Raw genomic sequence first — 27,602 nt, 5'->3', positions numbered from 1 at the left:
CACCTAGACTGGTAAATATCACCTTCCCCCAAAATACTCTCTCCCCTCTCATCTCTTATTTTCTTATCTAATCTAGTGTTTGTTTTTCAGTGTTTTTTTAAAGGTTGCACTCCTTATTTCCCTATAATGAAAACGTTTCCAGTTTAACAACTGACTAGTTTATCTTGAGTTTTTCGAATACGTGATTCTTGATGCCTCCCTTTCAATGGAAGTGCAGGTCAAGAGTAAAAGAGCCCACACAGCGTTTTTCCATCTACGCCAGGCAAGGCTACTAGTGCCCTATCTGGCCCTGAAGCACCTAGCCACAGTGATCCATATGATGGTCATCTCCAGGATTGACTTCTGTAACTCGCTGTACATGGGCCTGCCCTTGTCTTTGACCCTGAAATTACAGCTGGTACAGAATGTGGCTCACTGGAACACCTTGGAGGGCCCATATCCAACCACTGCTGAGGCAGCTGCACTGGATGCCAGTTGCATTCTGGATTAGGTTCAAGGTTCTAGTGTTAACCTTTAAGGTCATCCATGGTCTGGGCCCCACATATCTGAGGGATTGCCTATCAGATTATGCCCCCTGAAGGGCCTTGTACTCTGTGGGCTCAAATCTGTTTATGGTCCCTGGCCTGTGAAAGGTTTGCCTGGCCTTTTTGGTCCTGACCCCAATCTGGTGAAATCAGCTCCTGAAGGAGCTGAGGGTCCTCATGAATTTTTCACAGTTGTGCAGGGCCTGTAAAATGGAGCACTTCAACCAGTCATTCATCTGAGGCCAGGGAAATTAAGATCAAGCCTCCTTGGCTTAGGCATTACACCTGGCTCCCCATGTACATCTCCTCTGAGACACTTCAGGGAGGTTGTTGAGCAGGAGAGACAAGAGTTATATTTCGCCATGTGGGAAGGAATGATTTTAAGGAATATGTTTTATCATTTTACTAGTATCAAAGCCCATTTTAAAAATGGGCTTTGAAAGGGGCAGCAGGCAGGAGGGCATGAGAGGATGGCCACGGCTCCCTTTGGCATGCAGTGGAGGCTGCAGCCACAAGGCTTCTAGCAGGCAAGGAGGGAGGATGGGAGCTGGAGGAGAGCCAACCAGGGTGGACCTGCACAGACAGTGACCCGGACAGTCTCCTTCCAGGAGGCTGTTTCCCAAATATAAGGGAGCGAAATATTGTTAAGGATTGTGGGATTCATTATTGTAAATTGGCATGAGCCAGCTTGCTGGGAGCGGTGAGTAATAAATCAAAGCAAATCAATCAATAAAAAGTTCCCCAAACTTTTTAGGAGACCACCTGTTTAGGTAACAGCAGGAAAAAGAAACTGGTGGGTGGTTGAGAGCACCACAACGGCTACTGCTGTGCAGAGGGGGAGGAAGCAGGCGGAAGGCTGGGAGAGTGATGGGGCAGAAAGAGACAGTGATGAGATGGGTAGCAGGGAAAGAGAGAAAGAGTGATGAGCTAAGGAGGCAGAAACACAAAAAGAGTGATGAAGGGGCAGAAAGAGAGAGCAAGTGACATGCATGGAGGAGAGAACAGTTACACAAAATGTCCTTTTCAAAGTAAGAGCAGCACAATATTGTAAAAGACATGTACCACAAACCAACAAGTTACAAGGCATAAAGTTCAGAAATCATGCTAGGCAGGAACACTGTGATTCAAAAGGTAGAAGCAAGAAACAGATGCTCATATCTAATATGACCCTTAGGATAAAGGAAGGAGCTCGCCTAATGCCCAAGTTAGACATTTCCTCAGTAGAGACATCTCTTAATTTCAGGGAAACAATAAACAGCTGAAGCATGGCTTTATATATATCCTCATTCATATATCACATACTGTACCCATCAACATGCTTTGGTATTGGATAACTTTGCTGCCTCTAGCTCCAAGACCTGTTAATGCTTTTTACTCAATTGTCTGGTACGACAGACTGTCACCTAAACTTTGAAATGAGATCCCACCCCCTTATAGTGCTCAACAGAAGCTGGCCCTTTAGTTTTGGACTGTTTTTTTTAAAATCTGTACTAAATACAGATTTCCATTATTAAAGATCTAATAAACTGTATTCTCATCTGGGCTATCAGCAAGCTCAATAAGTAATTATCATTCACCTTAGGCTGTTCCAGTCCATTAGACCAATACTGATGACTCAGGAGAGACAATAAATGAAGAACAGAGCACTGACAAAAGAGCAAGAGAGCGAAATGAAAAGGGGTGGGAGAAGCTATAGCTGTAATAGAAGCTATAGCTGTAACTCTCTTACACTTGGCTAAGCATTCCTGAATGGTTACTTATAACAAATGTCAAAAATCAGGGTGATCTAACAGGGAAGCTTCTTCTGGACATAATAGGCTGTAGTTTGATACAAATGGCACTCCAGCTTTTACAGAGCAATCCAACAAGCTTCTGTACCAGCAAACCAGTGAACAATATGTTGCCAAAAGTGCTAGAAGAACACGACACAGCAGCTCATGGTAACTTCAGAACTGTTGCATCTGCATGTCTCAATGCATCTGCACTACTAAAAGATTCTTCGATCACACATGGCACAATATTTAGAAGAAGAGTTGGTTTTTATATGCCACTTCTCTCTAACTGAGGAAGTCTCAAAGTGGCTTACATTCACCTTTCCTTTCCTCTCCCCACAACAGACACCCTGTGAGGTGGGTGAGGCTGAAAGAGTCCTGATATTACTGCTCGGTCAGAACAGCTTTAGCAGTGCTGTGGTGAGCCCAAGGTCACCCAGCTGGCTGCATGTGGAGGAGCACAGAATCAAATCCGATGCACTAGATTAGAAGTCCACACTCCTAACCACTACATCAGGGGTTCTCAACCTTCCTAATGTCGCGACCCTTTAATATAGTTCCTCATGTTGTGGTGACCATAAAATTGTGCAAGTGTTCTTTCACAGAAATTAAACCAAAACTGACCAATGGTGTGAAGATCCATTGCTCATGATTGTATATAAATTGGGTTTTTTCCCGGGGTTTCTCAGTTCAGTTCTGCCTCCTGTCCCACTATGCTGATCTCGTGGCAACAGTGGCGGTGCCCCCCCATCCAACCAAGCTGCTCACCCTGCCATGACCCCTGTGAAAAGGCTGTTCAACCCCCAAAGGGGTCCCAACTCCCAGGTTGAGAACCACTGCACTACACCAAACTGGCTCTCCCAGTTTATACGTGTAAAATGCTAGCTGGAAGGACCCATGGCAAGAGAGGACCAAACATAGCATGGAAGGTGGCTTTTTCATATGCGTACTAATACAGATACATGGGTATAACCCTGGATCCTTGAAAAGTAGTAAAATGATTAACTGGGATTTCAGCTCACAGGCAATAAATAAACTTGCCTTACTTAATAGCTCTTCCAGTGCTAATCACAACTAGATCCTTGTTTGGAAATAAATCTCATTCTGGTTGAAGTGGGTTTTCTGGGCTGTTTGGCCATGTCTGGTGGTTTTAGTCCCTGATCTTTCACCAGTAACTGTAGCTGGTGTTTCCCTGACAATACATCAGGGACTAAGTCTAGCAGACTATGGCCACACAGCCCAGAAAACTCACAAGCACCTGTTAACTCCATCTGGGAAAGCCTTAGACCAGTGGTCCCCAATCCCCGGTCCGTGGATCAGTCGGTACCAGGTCACGGCTCCTCTTCCCCGGCTGCTGCCTTGGGGGTTGCCCTGTCACTCTGCCACCGGCTCACCTTTGGTGCTCTCCGGCAGCCGCCATGGCAAGCTGCTGGCTAGGGCTCCCCCTCGCCATGGCACTGTGCAGCTGCTGCTAGCAGAGCCCCCCAGTGGCCGGCGGGAAGTCAGGGGCGCCGGCGAGAAAGCAAGGGGAGCAGGAGCTCAGGCGGTGGCAACATCCCTCGGCAAAAGACTACCCCCCCCCCCGGGCCTCAGTAAATTGTCAACCGTTGACCGGTCCCCGGTGATAAAAAGGTTGGGGACCACTGCCTTAGACAATTCACTAAATCCTGCTTGTTTCATAGAACTTTCAAAATACATAATTGCACTGTGTTTAGTTATATGATTTTCCCCCTGTTCATTGGTTTTATATGTTTCTATGCCCATAATAAAAAAAATAGTGATTAAAATAAAGTAGCAAACAAAGTTTGAATCCAGCGGCACCCCTAAGTCCATCAAAGTTTTAGTCTGGCTGTAAACTTTCTACCCAGAATACAACTTTGCGGGTCTTAAAGATGCCACTGGACTCAAACTTTGCTCTGCTGCTTCAGATCCAGATCTCAGTACATGGACTGAAAAACCCACATGCTGGAGCCAGACATAGATTAACAGGGTGCTTGCCCAAAAAGCTCAAAAAGAGGAGGGGAATGTAGTAGGGGAAAGACAGAGATCTCAGAATAGTATATTGCAAGCTGCTGGCTGCCATTTTGAGGGTTGTTTAGCAGTCTTACCAAGAGTGCAAAGCAACTGGAAGATGCTGCTGTGGCTGGTAGGATTAAAAGGGAGAAGCAGCTGCCCACCATGTCAATTAGCAGAAGAAGAGGGGAGAAGGGTTGGGGAAGGAGGAGCAGGAAGCAATGCTGTGCCCCAGCTGCCCCAGCTCCCACCCCATGAGCCAAGCAGGCAGAGGCGGCACCACTGCAGATGGGTGGGGAAGATGCTGCCATCCTCCTGAGACACACAGGAGAGGAACCCCATCCTTCTTTGAAGCTTGCTGGCCTGGCTGCCCACTCAACAGCCAGCCCATCCACAGTACTATCACCACCACTGGCTCCAATACAGTGCCCCCCAAGCAGATGCAGTCCTGAGGCAAAATGATGCTCTGGCTTAGTCTGCAGGCCAGAGATTGCCTTGATAATTTGACTGAAGAGGTAAAGTATACATATATTTCAAATAAAAGGATGAATACAACAAATCAGACTCAGCTGATGTTCCAGTAGAAGTTCTCTGCTAGACATTTTTAAACATTAAAGACTTTTTGTATCCTGTGCACCAAATTAAGTCCAGCATGGGGACCCATTATCACAACAATCTAATTAAGAAAATACATCAGGACCGTGGAATGTTTATTGGACAATTCCTGCGGAAAGCAAAAGAAAAAAACTGGCCAAAGGAGAAATAGGAATTAAGGGAGATAGTTAATTAAATCAATGTTCTCAGCAGCATTCACAAGACTCTTTTGGGGGATTTGTATGCTAGATGACGCATGGGACTAAATTACTGAGAAAATTTTATACTGCATGGCCCTTTTTATTATTTTTATTCTTATTGCTATGATTAGCACACATATACATGCTGTACTTGGAAATTTGGTTAAAGTGGAGCAATTTTATATATTCCAGTGCAAGGGCAGCATTAGCTCATTAGCTCAGTCACTATGGCTAGTTATTATTGTTTGCAGTAATTACATCAAAAGAATTAGCTATGTTAATTATTGGGAAGGTAACAACAAGCTACCTCAGCATTGTTTCCAAGTGGCACAAAGGGGAATTGGGTGGCATGGGGAAAAATGCATGTCAGGTGGTGTGATTGTGATAGAAAAGGAACTCAGAAATCACACAGCCATTGTGGATGGGATGGGAGTATACATACGCATGAAAACATGAGAAATTATTTATTATAAATGTGTATATATATGTGTGTATAACTCATTATTATTACTGAAATGGCAGATTTGCATTGAAGAGGGAAAGAAATAACACAGTAAGCAAATAACAAAAGTAATGCCTCCCCACACACAAATACTAATTTACCTGTCACTAACTACTTCTACAACAGAGAATGAGGTGGCTGGATGGAGTCACTGAAGCAGTCGGTGCGAACTTAAATGGACTCCGGGGAATGATAGAGGATAGGAAGGCCTGGAGGATCATTGTCCAAGGGGTCACGATGGGTCGGACACGACTTCGCACCTAACAACAACAACAAACTATTTCTATGCTTGTAACAGCAGTACCTATATACCTATGATGAAGTGGCACCTGAATATTTGTTGAAAGATTTTATCTTCCCGAGTTGGCTGTTCAAGTAGGCATTTGTAGAACTATTAATGTCATAGTCCCACTGTATACCACATTGGTCAGACCCCACCTGGAATACTGTGTGCAGTTCTGGAGGCCTCACTTCAAAAAAGGACATGGACAAAATTGAAAGGGTGCAGAGGAGAGTGACGAGAGTCTGGGGACCAAGCCCTATAAGGAGAAGATGAGGGTCTTGGGAACCTTCACCCTGGAGGAGGTTGAGAGAGGACACGATTGCTCTGTTGAAGAATTTGAAAGATTGTTACTTGGAAGAGGGCAGGGAACTGGTCCTGTTCCTATCCTGCAGGATCGGACCTGTAGTCATGGATTTGAACTGTATGTAGAATGGCACCAGTTAGCTATCAGGAAAACATTTTTAACAGAGAGTTGTTTGGAATCGACTGTGTAACGAGGTGGTAAGCTTCACCTCACTGGTGGCCTTTAAGCAGTGGCTGAACAACTACTTATCATGGCTGCTTTAGGCTGATCCTGCGTTGAGCGAATGCTGGCAGGGGCTTCTGGGAATTGTAGTCCATGGACATCTGGAGGGCCGCAGTTTGACTACCCCTGGACTAGAGGGTACATATGGCTCCTTAAAACTCTATGATTCTAAGGAGACCTACTTAGGTCATAGTGCTTTAACAGAACACTTTATAGCTTCAGTGGTAATCTGTTCCTTTCATCTGTCCACTCATTATTCATTAAAGAAAATGTTCTCTCAAGGTTTGCATCATGTCCTGGAATGCAGAAGAAAAACTGCTGTCTTAAGCAATTCAGAATGGCAATTTGTGTTGCAGTACTTTTGAAAGTATTTAACCTCTTTGTCACTAACTAGAGCACTTTGAAATCTTCATCTCTTTGCACCCTTTAGGCAAAAGTCTTCAGGTTACAGAACAGGTCAAAACATTTTACATCATCAACCACCATATTTTGATGGTATGCTGAGCATAATCAAAAGAAAGGGTATTCGTTAAAGTCACCAAATGAAAACAGCCAATCTCATTAAAAATTCTGCTAATATTTCACACACGCTTTGTACAAAGATTCAGGTGGGTAGCCATGTCAGTCTGATGCAACAGAACAAAATTTGAGTCTAATAGCACCTTTCAGACCAACAAAAGTTTAATTCTGGGTATAAGGTTTCCTGTGCATGCACACTTATGTAGCTGAATTAGTGTGCATGCACTTGAAAGCTTACACCGTGAATTAAACTTGGTTGGTGTGAAACATGCCACTGGACTCAACCTTTGCTCTACACTCTACACTATAAGAAGCTCCTTCCATAAAAAAGCAACTTCTTCCTCCAGTCCATCCTTCTTTCATTTGATTAAGACTTCTTTTATTTTCAGTGAACAGAAGGCTGCTCCAATTCTATGTTTGACAAAATTGACTGCAATACAGTGAAAGCCTCCATTTCCCATTTCTATTTTCTAGATTCTTGTATGGCTCATTGACATTAAGGAATGTAAGTGCCACAGATATGCTTCTGCTACATCATTTTCAAAGAATGTCTTCAATATGGATGGTGGGTTGAAACAGAACAAAAGAGATTTCACACCAGGAAACATCTGCAGTGATCATTCTGCAGCAGGAAGGAATGATGGCCATCTTGTTCAGCTGTGTATCTCTAATTTATACCAATCAGCTCCCAGTAAAGCTTAAGATTTTCAGTACTTAATGTAAATCTTCATTATGGGACATTCTATGTCTATAGACAACGTATCTGCCTTATGCTGTATACAGGTGTGAAGGATGTGTGCTGGAACTAAAACAATCTAACTCTCTCTTCAAACTGATGCTTCAAGGCATGGAAGACGTATTTGCTTCCAGAGCAATTGATTCCTCCAAAATTAGTGTTTGGTATTGTCAAATAGACAATACAACATACTTCGTGAAGGGGCCATGGTCTTTTAATGCTTATGCAACACTGTCCACTATCATTTCCAATTTTTCATTTGGTGTTCAGCTATTCAGCTGTATCAATTTTGATTTAATAACATAAACTTTATGAAAATATTGTATTACAAAAGGGAATAGATTTTGTGACCCATACTTTATTTCAATCCTCCCATTGCCATAGCAACAGAGTGTGAGACAAGCACTTCATTGACAATGACCTCAGCTTTTGTTTTTGTGCAGGAACTCGTTTTTGCTATGTGTGAATCAGAATATACCATTTGATTTAATTTTGAAGCACAAAGACCTACATCGTAGATGTTTTATAGTGTGAAATGACAATGATTCTTCAGTTGCTCTAACTCAGTCTTCCGTTGTTTTTTTAATAAAGAATTCACTGTCCTTTGGGTTCTTAAGACAACTCAGGACTTCTTTCTTGAGATTGTCACTGTTGACACGTGCTTCCAAATTATTACTTCCTTTATTTGCCGAAGACACAAAACTCTTGCATGTAGTGCATTCTGTTTCAGTTTCAGCATCTGCCAGCACTGAAGCGAGAACATTTTATTTCAAGTTCATGGCTAAATGTACACTTCGTCTTTGGCATATTCTTGGTTACAGAGAAAAAAATACAAGCTGCTCCACCTTCCACCTTGCTGGTCTGGGTCTTCCATATGGCTTCTTTCCAGCAAATGAAGTAGCTCACCAGCAGCTGAAGGCAGAAAATACAATTAAAACCCTCTCATGCTATAGCCTACCCTGATCAAGTTCACACAGAATAATAAACAAGATACTTTACTTGGATCAGCGATTCAAGAGTTGGTTAAATCTTAAACAGTACATGAACACAAAACATTGAGAACAGAAAGCAAGCCCTTCAGTTCTCTCTCACACCCAGGCTGAAGCTTCTAAAAGGGAAACTAAATATTGTGTCAAACTGGGTTGCCAGACATCCTTGCCAGAACTCATTTTCTGCTAGGTCTCTTAAAACGTGTTAAGCTTCCAGTCATGATCCACTGCTATCGCATTGCTAACAAAAGCAATACCAGGAATACCCAGGGCTACTGAACTTTCTAGCAGTGGCAGGGAAGGACTCTGACTGTTTCTGCAATAGCGATGTTGTTTGGATTTGCATTTTTAAAAGGTTGACTATTTGTCCGTTTCCACACTGAAATCCAATTCTTCAGGCATAGACTCGAATTGCCCCCTCACTTGACCCGCAGCAAGGAAATCCCCAGAAAACCAAATTTCATCTTTTCAAGTGGTGTCTAGGTCAAATTCAGAGCTGTTCAATGCAGAAATGTATGCAATCAGGGTTTTTGTCGTGCCCGCCATTTTGAGTTGTTTGGCCATGCCCCTTTCCTTGTCACCATCCTCCCTCCGTCTGTTCTGAAAAATATGCCTTTTTAAAAAGGGGGGAGGATCACACTATAATGCTGCTTCTAAGTTTTAAGAAAGCAGCCTTGCACAGCAGCGTTATAACCCAGGGATTTAAAAAATAAACATTCAGGACACTCTGGAGCAGTGGTTCCTAACCTTCCTAATGCCGTGACCCTTTAATACAGTTCCTCATATTGTGATGACCCCCAACCATAAAATTATGTGTTCTTTCACAGAAATTAATCCAAAACTGACCAATGGTGTGAAGATCCATTGTTCATGATTGTATATACATATTTCATATTACATATTTCAGTCAATTCAAAGAAGAATTTGGGACATTGAAGGCCAATCGATCTGTGCTAATGTGGGTGGGACATGCTCCCCACACTCCCTGGGTCTTACTTATATTCCACATTTTATGGCCCATTGCTTTTCTAATCTAATAATTCCATTTTATCGTAGCGCTTTTGTGTTAGCCAGATTTAACATATTCCTCTCAGTTATGGTTGTGGGCAGATACCAGGGCACTGCTACAATGAACCAGATTCACTCCATCATATTATTTTACGCTGTATAAGTTATGATCAACTTCACCCATGTTTGATCTTACCTTTGTTACCTTCTGTTAATGTACCAGATGACAAGGCAATCAGCCTTTTGTTGGCTGATAAATGCCTGGAAATTACTGAGCAGGTTGCGGAGTTTTTAACTATGGTCATGTTGCTTAGGTCTAAAAGATAAAGGTTGTTATTAGACCTATACTTATATCATTGTACCTGCTCCAATTGTCCTGAAGGTTACTGTAAGTTGCATTGTTCTTTTAATGTCATTAAAGGTATACTGACTAACTGGCTTAACGTTTTTTGAAATGCCTGCACTCCACAGCAGATTTTCTTCTCCTTCACAGCAACTATTTCCCTTTTGCTCATATCCCTCTGGGTGCCCAATAGGTTGGCATGCACATATCCAAAAACATGAACTTTTTTAGAAGCAGAAATCTCAATATTGTGAAAAAAATAACCATTGCATTAACTACGATGAGCTAAATTCATCCTTGGTTTTACTACTCAGACGTCAAAGAAGTTATTCCAATGGTAAAATGGGTCCTACATGGTTAGTGGTGGGTGGGGCTTTTTAAAAACACTGACGCTAGATTTCTCAGTGTTAAGCTCTTGTAAACCTCCATTAAGAAGCTTTTATGAACAACAGTTCCTGTCTCCATAGAAACAGAAGATCATAATTTCTGTGAGAATATAAAATCTTTTCAATGTGTTTGGTAGCAATTTTCTCCAAATGACCTCCAGATAATTAACACAATGGTTTAACCCAGGCTTTAACATTATTTTCTATAAACCAAGCTAATTTTCTTCTTTTAAAAATGTGTAACATTGTTCATCCAAGGGAAAAAAGTCCTTGAAACTCTGTGATCTTTTCTGAAGAGCCTTAGTGATTGAGGCCTGTTAATGTTTCTACTCCTATTAACACATTTGATCTAACCTTGTGAGAAATTATACTTATTTATGACCTCTGTGTCTGTCATATTAGCAATCAGAAAACCTGCAGTGCTAAACCAAATAAATGCAGAATTGTCCAACCAATTTACATCCCAATGTGAGAATGTGAACCGCCTCCTTTCTAAAATTATGAAACCGCATTTGCTTAATCTAAATGTGCTTTGCTTGATCTAAATCTAACTAAATGCTGTGAGGTTTGCTTTTTGATATACTCATATAATCCCTATTAGTGTGCGCACTGAACAGAAACTGTATCGTTCTATATGACCATTCATTTTTCCCCCAATAAGAAGAGAAAATCAAACAGAAAAGATGGTACATTAAATCACCCAAGGCTGCTCCTCACTACTGCGGCTAAGGAAAAAATAACAGTGAATGCTACTTAGAAGTGTGTTCTGGGGCTTGGAGAGAGGTCTAGGAAAGAACACAGTGGTCTTGGACATAACAAGGTAACAGTGCAGAACTAGGAATACAAAAAAAAAAAAAAAGACTTCAATAACCCTTCCCAGGAAAAGAGGTCATAAAAGAGGCACATGGGACAGAATGCAGGAACCTCAAGTTCAAAACACATTTACAGATTCTACAAAATCTTAACCTGGGCCCTATGGGACCACTTCAGCCACAGGCAACATGGATGCCCTGGAAAGCAAGCGAAAATTCTCATTCTTCCTGTTGCTTTCATGATTTGAGGCCCAAACTGGCTCAGAAAATACTCTTAACGGTAGACAATACTACAAAGATGTCCAGGTATGGCTCTATGTACAACTGGATAACAGACCACTTGAGACTGCATGTAAACCAGTGGTCCTCAACCTTTTTATCACTGGGGACCACTCAACGCTTGACAATTTTACTGAGGCCCTCTGCCCTAATGCTCTCTGACTCTGGTCGCTATGGTAATGTTTAAACATCCCTTCAAAATAAGATACAGACATGCCACAACAATGAACATAAGGAACATTTAATTTTCATGGAAATTTTAACTCATGACAACGACAAATCAATGGGAACCCTGAGCTTGTTTCTCTGCAACGAGATAGTCCCATGTGCGCCTGCCGGATCGTGGATGAAGTAAAGGGCCGGGGGCGGGGGGAAGAGGCGTCCTTCGCGGCCCACCTCCAGTTAGTTGACGGACCACATGTGTTCGGCGGCCCACAGGTTGGGGATCGCTAATGTAAACAACTCTGGAGCCTTTTGGAAGAAAAGCTGGTAATAAATGCCATAAATAAATAGCCTGGGAGCCTTCTCTGTATTTTTCAAGACTGTGCCAAAAATTCCCTTGATGGCCTCCTCACAAGCTAGGATTCAGTTGCTCCCATCTATGGCAACTACTTGCTTACTGTAGTGCTACTATCAAATGGTCACTGGACAATTATACCACTTAGTTTCTCAATCATACCAAAAATCTCATCCTGGTTCTCAACCTGGGGGTCGGGACCCCTTCGGGCGACAGGGCAAGCAGCTTGGCCGAGGGGGAGGGGGTTTCCACTGTCGCCACTCCTCCTGCAGGTGCTCCAGCAGTGCCTCCAGCACTGCAGGCTCCACTTCCTCCGAGGCGCAAAAACCATGAGATAACTCACTCATGCTTGGGAGGAAAGGAGGAGAGCAATGGAAATGGCAGGTTCCCTAGCTTGTGGCCAAGTCCATTAATACAGAAGGAGAAAGACCACACACTCCCTTTGGAGCTCCTGTGGACTCCTAGGGGTTCATGGACCCTAAGCTGGGAATCCCTGATGTAGAGAGAGGAGAAGGGAAAGCTTGATCCTCAAGCTTACTCGGTGGGGGGTCAGTGTATAACAGTCAGTGTTGGGATAGGACTGGATACACCTTTTTATGTCTGTAGTCAACCTCCTTCATTAAGCAGCTATGTGGATAAAACGGGCAATGCAAAAATCATGTACATCACCTTGAAGGAAAGGAGCCTCTAAAAATGGACTGCTACACCTGAATCAAGCCACGCGCATCCACATCTCTGTGCTTTCCCCCTTATTTATTTTCAGCATTCTCCCTATCCGCTTTATATTGCCCAACAAACTTTTTTTCTTCATATGATTCAGTCTGTAGAGGAGAGGTTGCAGAAGAAATTAATATCTACCTTCATTAAATACCTTTTGATCAGATTAATGAGGCATCCAGAAACCGGGAGAGCTTCCTATGTACTTTTATTGTGCAATGAGTCAAATTCATTGCACTCCACAAGAAACAGGGAGCTATACACATCAAAGACAAGGGATATTTTTGGATGTTCTGCATGAAGGAAGGGGATCAATCTTCCCAACAGAATAGATCCATCTACCTGAAGCCTGGCATTAACTAGCTGAGAGTAATTAGGCAGGGCTTCTTGAGGACAAAGTGGCTAACGGGTACAGAGGAGGAGCTGCAGGAGTACTGCCACTATCAGCTTAAGAAAATGTGGCGGTGAAGGACTGCAGATTGGCTATTTGAAAAAGGAGAATGAGCATGCACTGAAAATGATCTATTTAAAACTTCAAACATGAAATGAGTTTATTCAGTCATTTGGTTATTTTTTTTTTCAAAGTCAAGGTGCACCTTGGGCAACTTTGGCTATCGCCACTGAAATCCATTTCAGGGCGTCACACACACAAAAACAGACCTGAAATTGTGAGCTGCTAGCTAACATGCTGCAGTGATCACACAAATAGACAACTCCTATGAAAGCAGCAATGGCAGTGCAAAGTGTGAGCAGAACATGTGTGCAAACATTAAAGGGAAACCTTTTGTGGGTTTGCCTCTTGTGGCGCAGAGTGGTAAGCAGCAGAAATGCTGTCTGAAGCGATGTCCATGAGATTGGGAGTTCAATCCCAGCAGCCGGCTCAAGGTTGACTCAGCCTTCCATCCTTCCAAGGTCGGTAAATGAGTACCCAGCTTGCTGGGGGGGTAAACGGTAATGACTGGAGAAGGTACTGACAAGGCCACCCTGTATTAAGTCTGCCATGAAAACGCTGGAGGGCGTCACCCCAAGAGTCAGACATGACTTGGTGCTTGCTTGCACCACAACAAGCCAAACCAAAATTATTCAAAATCTCAAAGTATTTGTTTCATGCTTTTTTTAAAAGTAGCAGCATCAATGAATAATACTGCCTGTTTATGCCAAAAGTTCTTTCCCCCACTACTATCCAAAAGAGATGATTGTAATATGTATATTTAAAAATAAAGGTATCCCCTATGCAAGCACCAAGCCGGCTTGAGCTGGCTGCTGGGATCGAACTACTAGCCTCAGGGTCAGAGCTTCAGACAGCATGTTGGCTGCCTTACCACCTTGTACCACAAGAGGCTCATACAATATGCATATTACCAGAATGTAAAACTTAAGTAGAGAAGGAAACTCAGAACTCTTCCCCATGAACCCTAGAGGGAGAAGTTGCTTGCTCTTTTCCATCTCCAGTGGGGATGGAGCACCCGCCACTTTCAATCTGGAGATGTCTGCAGCTCAATCACTAACAGTCGAGCGTGGGCCTCTCAAGACACCAGAACCCCTGACCTTTAACCTAGAAAAAAAAATGATTGTACTGACAAACATGGGAGACAGCTAAAGGTGGATCACACATGAAAAACTGGCAACCCTGTAAATAGTAAAGTATTGTGGAAGAAATACTGAAAATAAAAATCAGCTTCAAGGTTGACCTAGTAACTGAAGGACAACTCATAGACACCTCATCCAAAGGACATCCACACACACATACACCATAGTAGGATTATTATTAGATTTCTAAACCACCTCTATCTCCTAGGTCATCAGGTGGTTCAGAATGTCCTCCACTTGTTGTTAGGTGCAAAATAGTGTCCAACCCATTGCGACACCATGGACAATGATCCTCCAAGCCTTCCTGTCCTCTTCCTGTCCAGTTAAACTCGCACTGACTGTTTCAGTGACTCCATCCAGCCACCTCATTCTCTGTCGTCCCCTTCTTCTTTTGCCCTTGATCACTCCCAGCATTAGTCTCTTCTCCGGGGAGTCCTTTCTTCTCATGAGGTGGCAAAAATATTTGAGTTTCATCTTCAGGATCTGGCCTTCTAAAGAGCAGTCAGGACTGATCAATTCTAGGACTGACCGGTTTCTTCTCCAGGACCAGAGTTCAAATGCCTGACTTCTTTGACGCTCGGCCTTCCTTATGGTCCAACTTTCACAGCCATACATTACAACTGGGAAGACCATAGCCTTGACTAGACACACTTTTGTTGGCAGGGTGATGTCTCCGCTTTTTAGGATGCTGTCTTAATTTGCCATAGCTTTCCTCTCCAGAAGCAAGCATCTTTTAATTTCTTTGATACAGTCCCCATCTGCAGTGATCTTGGAGCCCAGGAAAATAAAATTTGTCACTACCTCTATTTCTTCCCCATCTATTTGCCAGGAATTGAGAGGGCCGTATGCCATGATCTTCATTTTCTTATCATAGAATCATAGAATCTTGATGTTGAGTTTCAAGCCAACTTTTGCACTCTCCTCCTTCACCCGCATCAACAGGCTCTTTAGTTCCTCTTCACTTTCTGCCATTAGAGTGGTATCATCTGCATATCTGAGGTTGTTGATATTTCTCCCTGCAATCTTGATCCCAATTTGTGACTCCTCTAATCCCGCCTTTCTCATGATGTGGTCTGCATACAAGTTAAATAGGCAAGGCGACAGTATACAGCCTTGCCGAACTCCTTTCTCAATTTTGAACCAATCAGTGATTCCATGTTCAGTTCTCACTGTTGCTTCTTTACCTGCATATAAGTTTCTCAAGAGACAAATAAGATGCTCTGGTATTCCCATCTAGCATAGTCAATGGAGCAGAAGTAGATGTTCTTCTGGAACTCCCTAGCTTTCTCCATGATCCAGCGTATGTTGGCAATTTGATCTCTAGTTCCTCTGCCTCTTTGAAATCCTGCCTGTACTTCTGGAAGTTCTCGGTCCACATATTGCTGGAGCCTAGCTTGTAAAATTTTGAGCATAACTTTGCTAGCATGAGAAACGAGTGCAATGGTGCGGTAGTTTGAACATTCTTTGGCATTGCCCTTCTTTGGGATTGGAATGTAAACTGACCTTTTCCAATCCTGTGGCCATTGTTGAGTTTTCCAAATCTGCTGGCATATTGAGTGTAACATTTTTACTGCATCATCTTTTAAGATTTTGAATAGTTCAACTGGAATGCTGTCACCTCCACTAGCTCTATTGTTGCTCAGACTTCCTAAGGCCCATTTGACTTCACATTCCAGGATGTCTGGCTCCAGGTCAGTGACTACCCCCTCATGGTTATCATTAACGTTAAGCTCACTCTTGTATAGTTCTTCTGTATAATTTTGCCACCTTTTAAAAATCTCTTCTGTTTCTGTGAGGCCCCTACCATTTTGGTCCTTTATCATACCCATCTTTCCATGAAACGTTCTCTTCATATCTCCAATTTTCTTGAAAAGATCTCTGGTCCTCCCTATTCTATTGTTTTCTTCTATTTGTTTGTACGTTTAAAAAGGCATTCTTATCTCTTCTAGCTTTTCTCTGAAATTCTGCATTCAACTGGGTGTATTTTTCTCTTTCTCCCTTGCCTTTCACTTCCCTTCTCTCCTTAGCTATTTGTAAAGCTTCCTCAGACAGCCATTTTGCTTTCTTGCATTTCTTTTTCTTTGGGATGGTTTTAGTTGCTACCTCTTGTACAATGTTGTGGACCTCTGTCCATAGTTCTTCAGGCGCTCTGTCTATCAGATCTAATTCCTTAAATCTATTTGTCACCTCTACTGTACATTCGTTAGGGATATGATTTAGTTCATCCCTACTTTCTTGAATTTAAGCCTAAATTTAGCAACAAGAAGCTGATGATCCGAACCACAATCGGCTCCTGGTCTCGTTTTTGCTGACTGTATAGAACTTCTCCATCTTTGGCTGCAGACACATAGGCAATCTGATTTTTGTGTTGACCGTCTGGTGTTGTCCATGTGTAGAGTCGTCTCTTGGGTTGTTGGAAAAGAGTGTTTGCTATGACCATTGTATTCTCTTGACAAAATTCTACCAGCCTGTGCCCTGCTTCATTTTGTACTCCAAAGCCAAACTTGCCTGTTATCCCGGTTATCTTTTGGCTTCCTACTTTAGCATTCCAATCCCCCCGGATGATAAGCACATCATTTTTTGGCGTTGCTTCTAGAAGGTGTTGTAGGGCTTCATAGAACTGGTCAACTTCATCCTCTTCAGCAGCAGTGGTTGGGGCATAGACCTGTATTACTGTGATGTTGAATAGTTTGCTTTGGATTCAAACTGAGATCATTCTGTCATTTTGGGGATTGTATCCCAATTCTATTTTTCCTACTCTTTTATTGATTATGAAGGCTACTCCATTCTGATTCTTGCTCACAGTATGGTCATCTGAATTAAATTTACCCATTCCTCTCCAGTTGAGTTCAATGATTCCTAAAATATCGATATTCAGTCTTGTCATCTCTTGTTTGACCACGTCCAACTTGCCTTGATTCATGGATCTGACGTTCCAGGTTCCTATGGAATAAAAGTCTTTACAGCATCGGACTGTCTTTTCACTACCAGTTCCCTCCACAACTGAGCATCCTCCACTACTTCAAGTAAAAGGAACCTTGAAGAGAGGACGATACTGGGACATTCAAGATCTTACTAAACAGTGCTGCTGCTCTTTGATTTCCCACTGCTAATGAACAAATGGCTCCATCCAAGCCTATAAGCCTTGGGGCAAATAGGAGGCTTACCCTCTACCTAGTTCTGTGGTATTTCAGGGTGTCCTGCAAGTACTACTCCTCACCACAGAAGACATCTAAACCTCCTTGTCTAAAGCCCCAGCAGACTCCTCTTGCCATCTGAGAATTTCTACAGAGCACACTTAGCTTTTTGTTCCAAAAGTCAGGATTCTAGTGCCAGAGTTGTCTTCTAGCCCTTCTGCTAGGGAATGGCTTGCTCCATCTTTCCAGGCAATTAGGCCACTTCATCCAAGCTCCTGTTGATGAGGCAGAGGAGAGTACTGTCAAAATTCAAAGAGCGATTGGCACTGGTAGAACAAAGAAAATAGGGGAGAGATATTTCCCTCTCTTTTTTTGTTGTTGCTGTTGTTGAAAGCTTAGCGATAGATGACAGGGAAAAGCAAACTGAGAGCTCTTTGGGAATTCAGCAACTGCAAAGAGGCAAAAAGAAAAACAGAAGATGGTGTGGGCACTGGACTTCCTGCCTCCAGGAATCATAGCAAGAGAATTACCCAAACATCTCAAAGTGTCCTCCTCAGAGTGTCCTCCTTTACTTCAAGTGAAAACTTCAGGATATTCAACCAAAGTTAACATCACAAACTGAGAATCAGTAGCTCCTAGAAACAGCTACGTGAAGTATTCAGTTCCTTACTGAAACTCTTCAGGGCAACAAATAAATAAATAAATAACCAATCACTACTGTAATATTTTATTTGCTGGAGGCTGGCACCAGGTAAGTAGATTCCAGAATAAAACATCCAGGCACGTTTTCATTCTTTGTGAAACAGTGAATGAACCTGAAAAGAAAACTGTCATGTATTTAATCCATTTTATTGCTGCTTCTGGTTGACTTATTGAATTTGTGTCTCAACAGCTGAAAATATCCAGGGTTTTTGATATTGATAGCCTCCGATGATGGCTGCTCATTTCCACTTGTCATATTTAAAAAAAGAAAACATTCTCCCTCATTGTCAAGACTCATTCAAGGCAATGGATCATCCTGCACACAATCTACCTCTCTCTCTGTTGCTGTTAACCTTTGCATCAAAACTATGCTTAAGTCCACAAGAATCTAAAAAATTGTCAAGCTGAGTCCAAATTCAGCACAGACTTTGTAAGGCTCAGGCACGCAGCACAGCCGCCACATAGGGCAGCTGGACAGCCTCAACTGCTCCTCCGAACTCTTGCTGTAGCCAGGAAGGCTAGGAGCACAGGGCAGCCATGGCAGAGCATGGCTGAACAGCCACCCCTAGCTCCCTGGCTTACTTCTTGGATGCTCTTCCTCCTCACGGCAAGTTCCAGGAAGCCGCATGAAGAAGGAGTAGGGGGACAGGTAAGGCCCTCTGACTGGCCTCAGGCAGGGCCTGCCATCACCCTATTGGAAGGATGTCCACCAGTGAGGACCACGCAGAAGCTTGGCACATCATTGGCAGGATGGTAAAGTTTTTATAGAGAAAAAAAAAAATATATATATATATATATATATATATATATGAACAATGTGTGTCAAAGGTAGCCTAAAACACATCAACATATCATAAAATTATTCAGCCATTAAAAAAATCAGAAAAGCCTCCATGGGAGGAATGGCCACTGCAGGGAAACAGTACAGAAACTAACCACACCTGTCACTGTTACCATTTACACACTGGGAACTTCAGTGCCCCAGCTCCCAAGCAGGAGCACAAATTGGGGGCAGATGAGGCACACTGGGCCAAATGCTCCCCCATGTGGGTGCAAGAAGAGGTGGGGCAACCTGCCACGACTAAAACTCCAGCCTGCAGACTGGCATGAAACCTCCAGTCCGTAAACGATCTGTGTGGATAATACCTGCATGTTAAATTTCAACTTAATTAAGCTATTGAAATACCTTTACCTTGTCTTCCCACCTACCTGCCCCTGACCCTAGTCGGATGCTGATGGTACATTAGCCTGGCTAATGGAAAAACAGCTCAGGGGATGGGAGGGGGGGAGCAGGAAAGCAGAAAGTGGGGAAAGGGATCAACGTCCCCCACTTGAAATCAACCTCATCCATACCCCAACAGCTGTTTGGCACATCCTGTGACTCAGATTCACCCATGTCATGTCTAACTTTGCCTTGAAGGCATCGGGGCTGGGGGTGGGGAATTAGACGTTATCTCAGTATACTAATAGCAATCTGCTCAAAACAATGTAATCAAAGCACACATTCACCTATAATTTCATCCTTGACATATGCCTGACAGTGCTTTCTGATCAGATGGGGTTTGGAGAAGGGGTAGAATTCTTGTCACTTCTCTCAAAACAACTCAGCTTTGCAGGGGAAGGGAGCGCATTTGCGAAACACAAAATGGCAGTAATCATGGGGTTTACGTGTATCGTCTTAAGCAATCAAGGCAAAGAGTTAAGCATAGTCAGATGTGCCAATTCCCAAACTGGCCACCTCTGATGAGCCAGCTGTGAGCTACAATTGCCACATTCTAATTTAGGGGGGAAAGGTTGGGGGAGGAGGCATCTGAATTCACACAGGATTAACATAATTATTCACAGCAGGATGCTGCAGAATTAATTTAGCCAATCAGAATTACAGTTGGGGGCTGGGCATTTGCTAGGCTGAATATGAAGAAAAGGGAGAAAAAAGAGAGATAAGCAAACATGGCAAAGGCAGCCCAAAAAAAAATTGCAACTTGCCCCTTGTTAATGTTTTGATTATTCATCACTCAGCAGAGCTGGAAGACAACCAAGTGAAAATGTAACTATTATACAAAAATCCTTGGCTCTCGTAAACTGACTTGAAATTAGAGAAGCTGTGAATGTACGTCAATAAGAAGCTAACAGCATGAACGATACCATAAACTGGAAACTGGACAAACATACATTCGCAAGCGGTGTAATGCTAGGAGTTTTAGCAAATAATGCTAAGAGCTTTTGCTTTGGGCTGATCCTGCATTGAGCAGGGGGTTGGACTAGATGGTCTGTATGGCCCCTTCCAACTCTATGATTCAAATACATTAGAGTGATTCGTGAAGGTACTGGACAGCACAAGTCACTTGACCAAAGCAGAATGGACATACACCACAGACCCTGGATTACCCTTTTAAAAATGTATTTATTTGGAACATTTATTAGCTGCCTTTCCCCCTAGCAGAATGCAAGGAAGTTTACAATTAAAATAATCATATGGTCCAGCTTATTATAGGAGAGCCAGCTTGGCATAGTGGTTGGAAGCGCCACCTTCAATCTGGCAAACAGGGTTTGACTCCCGGCTCCTCCACATGCACTCAGCTGGGTGACCTTGGGCTCACCACAGCACTGACAGAACTATTCTGACCAAGCAGTAATATCAGGGCTCTCTCAGCCTCAGCCACCTCACAGGGTGTCTGTTGTGGGGAGAGAAAGGGGAAGGCAATTGGAAGCTGTTTTGAGACTCCTTCGGGGAGAGAAAAGCAGCATATAAGAACCAACAAGCCATCTGAGATCCCCAGTACAGCAAGGAATTCTTCCCTCACTTCCCTCTGAATTTCTGTCGGTTATGTCAGCCTTTCTCAACTTTTGTAACGTTGAGAAACCCCAGAAACATTCTCCAGGCTTCAAGAAACCCCAGAAGTGGCACAATTGGGCAGAATGTGATTGGGAAGCAGACTGGTGCACATGCCCACCTGGGGCCCTTCCCACCTCCCTCCAGACCCAGGGGTGGGTGGGTTGACATGACCACATATGGTCATATCTATACCACTGGCTCCTAAATAAAGTTGAAATGGCCATCTGGTCGGTGCTGTCCGGGTCTTGATTCTGCTGTCTGGGTCTGTCCGGCCCAGACTGGGACGGCCCCTAGAGGGCCTGCCTCCCCCAGGCACGTGGGATCGCTCGCACAGCCTCACTGCCACACAGCTCCTGGCCGCCGAGGACTGCGTTTGCCTAACTCACCTCCTTCCGGGCTCCAGGGCACCCTCCACCAGCCTGCCGCTAAGGCACCCAATTGCAAGAACCATGCCCGGGAGCAGCAGCCTGCAGCCCTCCGCCCACCCACCACAGAACCACCCGCACCACGCACGCCTTCTTGGCGGAGGCACCCTGCTGCCCTGCGGCCGCATGCCATGGAGCCACCACCTCTACAGAGGCCATCCCACCGTCGGAGCCGCACCGCCCTCAGGCCGCCCGCTGCCAAGCCAGGTGCTCCCGACAGCCCTGGCCGCCGGCGGGATGCTCCTCAGCCGCACGCTGGCCACCAAGGACGCATTGCTACCGCCACCATTGGCTACCTGCCGCCCTCTCCCCCATGAAGATGCTGCCTGCCAGCCCTCCACGCGCCCACTGACGCTCGCCCCGCTTCCTATAGGCCTGCCTGCAACCAGCCTGCTCGCCGACGCTCCCATCACCTCTGGTATGTCCCCCCCTTTGCCCACTCTCCCTGCTGCTGCCCACTAGTGCCCCTTGCATTCCAGAATGCAATGGGCTTTTCAGCTAGTCACCCAATAAATGTTTAACAAATTTAAATAAATAAATAAATAAATCCCACCCATCCGGAAACCCTTCCAGGGCTATCAAGAAACCCCAGGGTTTCACAAAACTCTGAATGAGAAAGCCTGGATTATATAAATAGCCTTTATCATGCTGACCGTTCCACAGGACGACTGTAAGCTGACTACCCTTGTCTACCCATGTCTTGTCTACTCCTATGAATGCTTTAGCTATGTAGAACAGAACACAGGAGTGCAGCCAGCCCCTTTAAGTCATACTGTTCTGAAGCAATGGGTGTTCTCCAGCAGTATCTTAACTTTTCCTGGTGTGTATCTGCAGGGATCAAAATCATAAACTGGAGCAAGCAGCAGTCTTAGCTTCCTAGAATAACTAAACTTGTATTCTTTGTTTCTGGTAACGAGGAGAAAAACGACAGAAAGGTTAGTGCTGTTTTATATCTCGTAATAATGGCTGATCTATGCCTCTGTCAATGAAAGCCATGATTCAATCTATAAGGATATAGGACCTTGTGATGAAAATGGTATAACTGCAAATCCTGATTAACAATCGTTGCAACACTAAAATGGGTTCCCATAGCAACAAGAGAGAAATTATACAACAAACGGCTTTACCATATCAAATAAATTATTCCGTGAAATGTTCCTTTTTCGGAAATCATTTGGCTTTCGGTTGCGTTGACGTTTAAAAATCTGGCAAGAGCTACTTCAGATGCTTGCTCCGTACTTCTCAGGAAAAGATGCTAAATTCCATCACCATTTGCAATTCAATTATCAGAGAGCTGCTCTTCTAAAATCTGTGTAGAAAACCACAAGACACAAACTGACTGAAGACAAAACGGGTGGAATTAAAACAGACGGCTGGCTCCAAACTCCAGGGCTCCTGCTCGCTTTGCAGGAGGAAGCTGCAAACTCACCTATGAATTGCTTCCTTTCCAATATCGCCTTTCAAAACTGGCACATACTTCTTATGAAAGCATGAACCAACGTTTTGCGCTTGGATTGTGTATTTATTCGTTTGGAAAACCTCAAAGGCAAAGTCAGTTGCAATCTAACTAAAAATATGAAATGTTTTTAATGGTATCGCAAGCACAATGTACTATATTTTAAGCTAGCTGCTTCTATTTATTGCAAGTTAAGGGTCCTTGAAGAATGGGGGGGGGGGGTGAATCAACTATTGGGAATTCTCCAACAATAAAAGAAGACTAAGACAAAGCATATATGACTAGTTTGTTGCTCACTAAGTTTTACAAGGAATCTGTTTGCTTTGCTCAGGGGTCCTCAACATGGACCCCAAGGTGCTTGCTGACACTTTTCCTGGTGCCTGACAAATGTTTAGAAAGTGGGCAGAAAGTCAGTAAGACTTTGGCCCAGCAAGGCTTCCAAATGGCCACTGAAGATTTGATTGGTTGTGTGGATATTTAAAAACATTACTTTGCCCACCACTTTTACCACAGCACATAGATTTTCACTGTGTGACTGAAAGTAAGCTGCAGCAGCCATTTTGTTGCAGATTCTTGTGGCTACATTATCAGAATCCCAAAGGTGCCTGAGGGATCAAAAGTATGGCAAAATATGTGCTTTTGAACCTTGATCCTCTAATAACATTTTTATAAGTTTGAAGCTGGCAGTGGTTCTCTGATCCACACAGTGCTCTCCCATCTCAGAAACGCTAGTCCAAGGCAAGGGAAAACCCAGAGTCAGGGGAGGGAGATTGGCAGGCAGCTACTCCTCCAGGGGTGTACCTTGCAGTAAATTGCCCTGCAGTGCTCACATGCTGAGCTGTGGGAAGCACAGAAGCGAGCCCTCAGAATTGGACGGGGCAACTGGGAGTCCTAATCCTTGCAGCAGGCAGCCCTTACAACCATCAGGTGGTGGTGGCAGTTACCCAGAGAGAACCTTCTGTATCCCTCCCAGAGTTGGCAATCAGCTAGAAAAGGGAGTGAGCAAGGCAGAACATGACTTGCAAAGCAAAAGTGGGCCTGTTCCATCACAAAGTATTTGGGACGCCTGGAGAGAAAGAGAGAGAGAGTGAAAGAGAGAGAGAGAGAGAGAGAGAGAGAGAGAGAGAGAGAGAGAGAGAGAGAGAGAGAGAGAGAGAGAGAGAGAGAGAGAGAGCACATACTTTGGGGCCAAATAATTCCTGTGTGAAGAACAAAAAAACTGTATTCAAACTAAGGCACAGCGATACTTCTACATCTACACTGCCTCCAGCATTTAGAGAACGAGAGCAATGTTAACAACTAACCTAAATGAAGTTGATGGGCAAATAGATTTGAGGATGGACAAAGGAAGTAGCTCTTTATTCAACGAGTGATTAAAATGTGGAATTTACTGCCAAATGTGGAATTTGCCTCCAGCAAAGAAAGCTTTAAAAGCGTATTAGATAAATTCATGGTCGATAGGTCCATTAGTGGTTACTATCCATGGTAACTAAAGGGGATATCTACATACAGGGAAAGTAAACTTCTGAATTCCAGTGCTAGGAAGAAACATCAAGGGAAAACCTTGGCCTCAATGACCTCTTGTTGGTTCTCCAGAAGACTAGTATGAGACAGGATGCTGGACTACATGGACCACTGCTCTTATCCAGCAGTGATCTTCTTATGTTTCTAAATAATCCCCTTAATTGGAGATTTTTGGAGCTTAAATTCATGCTTCCTTTCAAAAAGAATCCTTTAAAAGATATGTGTGTGTGGGGGGGGGGGGGGAGACAAGGTACACTGTCTTTCAGAAAGAATAGTAAAACTGATTATATTTTTTCCAAAAATGTCAGCCAGGTTAGTTTCCTATGCCAACTACATTTTTAAAAATAATATCTAAGCACCATTTTTTTATCTTCCATGTTTTAAAAAAATGCAAAATAACTGCAAACAGACAGTCACGCAGTTATGGAATTGAATGGGAATATTTTTCATTGATTTTAGGTATGAAAAGTTTCCAAGTTGCCCAAAACTCTTCAGTGATTTATCTCAACATAAATCTATTGGGATTCATTTAACAACTGACATAATATAAATAACATGTATTTAAAACAAAATTTGCAGACACCAGCAATCTGAGAATAGTAATCAATACAAGGCAATTTCGCTCATTCTTCCTCATCATGCTCTTTGCCTACAGAATACCCAAAACTGATTTCTACCTACCTATTTTAAATTATTCAGAGACTTGGTTTAGGATTTCTGTGGGACTACCAAGCTTTGCAAAACCCACCAGTCACAGCTCCAGTTTTCAGGGCAGGCTCAGGTGCATCCAGTGGTAGGCGTCATGCTGGAACATGGAGGAGCCAACACTGAGCTGAAACACGGCTTAAAGGCCCAGAAGATTGGATATGCAGGGCAGGCTCACTCAGTCTCACAAGAAAGCCAACTCCAGAGCCAGCTTCACACTTTTTCCAAGCAGCAGACTTTGCCACCCCATAGGAAATAATAGTCTTTTAAAGTAAAAGGGCTATTTTTCAGCACTCTACAGCTGGTCAGCACCCACACACATAATACATTTTAGAGGGCCCTTACATTCTGTGGCCTCCACAGGCTAGGGTTTCTTATCTAAAACAACAGCCCTTTGAACTTTTAAGAGTCACTAAGATCACCAGCTGGAAAGATCCCTAGACATTCTTGCCCTCCCAACAGGATTCCTTATTCTGGTATTATCCAAAGTGGTAACCTCAAGCTTTGGAATATGTTGAGGAGACAAAAGTGGTATCAGAAATTACCAACCCAATCTCAGACCCAAGTGTTGGCCACTTGATCAGACTAGCAACATCTAAAGGGAGAGGCTAGAAGAAGAAGAAGAGTTGGTTCTTATATGCCGCTTTTCCCTACCCGAAGGAGGCTCAAAGCGGCTTACAGTCGCCTTCCCATTCCTCTCCCCACAACAAACACCCTGTGGGGTGGGTGAGGCTGAGAGAGCCCTGATATCACTGCTCGATCAGAACAATTTTATCAGTGCCGTGGCAAGCCCAAGGTCACCCAGCTGGTTGCATGTGGAGGAGTGCAGAATCGAACCTGGCATGCCAGATTAGAAGTCCGCACTCCTAACCACTACACCAAACTGGCTATTCTACATTATCATTACCTAAACGCTTTCATTGGTCTCCACTGCCTTTAAAAAAAAATCTTATATTTATATGCACCTTAATTTTATTTCACTGTAAGCTGTCTTAGAGGCTTGCTGTCATTAAAATGTATTAAATAATGAAGTACAATACAGTATAGTCACCAACAGTTTGGATGAAAAACCGGAATTATAACTTATATCTCACTAGGAAGGCTCTAATTTGTCCATATTCCTTTGGAATCCAGAACTGAATGCTCCAGGTGAGATATTACCTACTTAACACTAAGAAGAATTAATGTATTGTCTTTTGGATGTCCCATTCTTTTGTTTCTACTTAGTTATTTCATGTAATCTGCCTTGAGACCAGTGAGAAACATAGATTATATATAACATAAGCAAACAAATAATTAAATTTCAAATGAGTAGCCGTGTTGGTCTGAAGTAGCACAATAAAATTAGAGTCCAGTAGCACCTTTAAGACCAACAAAGATCTATTCAAGGCGTGAGCTTTTGAGCGAAGGGTGCTTGCACTCGAAAGCTCACGCCTTGAATAAATCTTTGTTGGTCTTAAAGGTGCTACTGGACTCCGATTTTATTGAATTAAATTTCAGTAAATCATGAGAACAACTTCGCTTTTTGCCACAATCTAATGATTAAATTGACACATTGTCCCACTGCATCACATTTGTTACTCAGGTTCATGGCTTAGATTCAGGAGTTTATTTCTGTTTAACTTTCATTCCACAGTGATAATTAGTAACTACATAGTCCCATAAACTTGTAAGTGTCTGTGTGCAGCCAAACAAACAGTGGAATACTAAACCAAAAAGCCATTATATGAATCTCTAAAGGTGCAAGAGAAACAAAATACTGTTGAACACAAGTTGTCCAATAATCACTTACTCAGCAGCCTATAATGGGTGGAAATTCGTTCAGAGAATCAAGCACAAAGAATTCTTTCCCACCTTCCAGGCCATAGGTTTAAGGGATGGTAGCTGACTGGTCAGTTTTACATGGTTTAGTAACTTCTGCAGATGTCAGACAAAGGTATTTTGTATCTCCCTGTTTCTTCAATCTATATGCAGAACATATCATAAAGAAAGTTGGATTACGTACCATAAAGAAAACTGAGAACTGGTGGAAGGAACATTAACAGTTTGAGATATGCAAATGATACCACATTACTACTGAAGTTTAAAGAGGAAAGTGCCAAAGCATAATTACAGTTGAACATCAAGAAGATCAAAGTATTGACTACTAGAGAATTATGCAAGGCTGAAAATGAAGAAATTGAAACTGTTCAAGATTCTCTGTTCCTTGGCTCCATCATCAACCAAAAGGGAGTTTGCACCCAAGAAATCAGAAGAAGACTGAGATTTAAGTGGGTTCCAGACCAAATCAAGTCTGAGCTTGCCCTAGAAGCTAAATTGTGGCACAGAGTGGTAAGTGGCATAAATGCTGTCTGAAGATGTCTGCCCATGAGGCTAGGAGTTCGATCCCAGCAGCCGGTTCAAGGTTAGAATCATAGAATCATAGAGTTGGAAGGGGCCATACAGGCCATCTAGTCCAACCCCCTGCTCAATGCAGGATCAGCTCTAAGCATCCTAAAGCATCCAAG

General features: G+C 43.2%; 1 protein-coding gene and 1 long non-coding RNA gene across 5 annotated transcripts in view; one reads left to right on the top strand and one right to left on the bottom strand.

Annotated features, from left to right (window-relative positions):
- The window catches only part of LOC143835058 (uncharacterized), a 45,197-nt gene extending 36,617 nt beyond the window's left edge, over positions 1–8,580 (top strand). The window contains exon 3 of the long non-coding RNA XR_013229978.1: positions 7,408–8,580. This is a non-coding gene — a long non-coding RNA (uncharacterized LOC143835058). The remainder of the gene's footprint in view (positions 1–7,407) is intronic.
- The window catches only part of MSRA (methionine sulfoxide reductase A), a 228,987-nt gene that overhangs the window by 156,544 nt on the left and 44,841 nt on the right, over positions 1–27,602 (bottom strand). The gene's annotated exons all lie outside the window — the stretch shown is intronic.

Source organism: Paroedura picta, chromosome 1 (genome assembly GCF_049243985.1).
Source record: "Paroedura picta isolate Pp20150507F chromosome 1, Ppicta_v3.0, whole genome shotgun sequence".
NCBI classification, from domain to species: Eukaryota; Metazoa; Chordata; class Lepidosauria; order Squamata; family Gekkonidae; genus Paroedura; species Paroedura picta.
The sequence above is the reverse complement of the archived record's forward strand: the minus strand, read 5'-3'. Positions and strand labels throughout refer to the sequence as shown.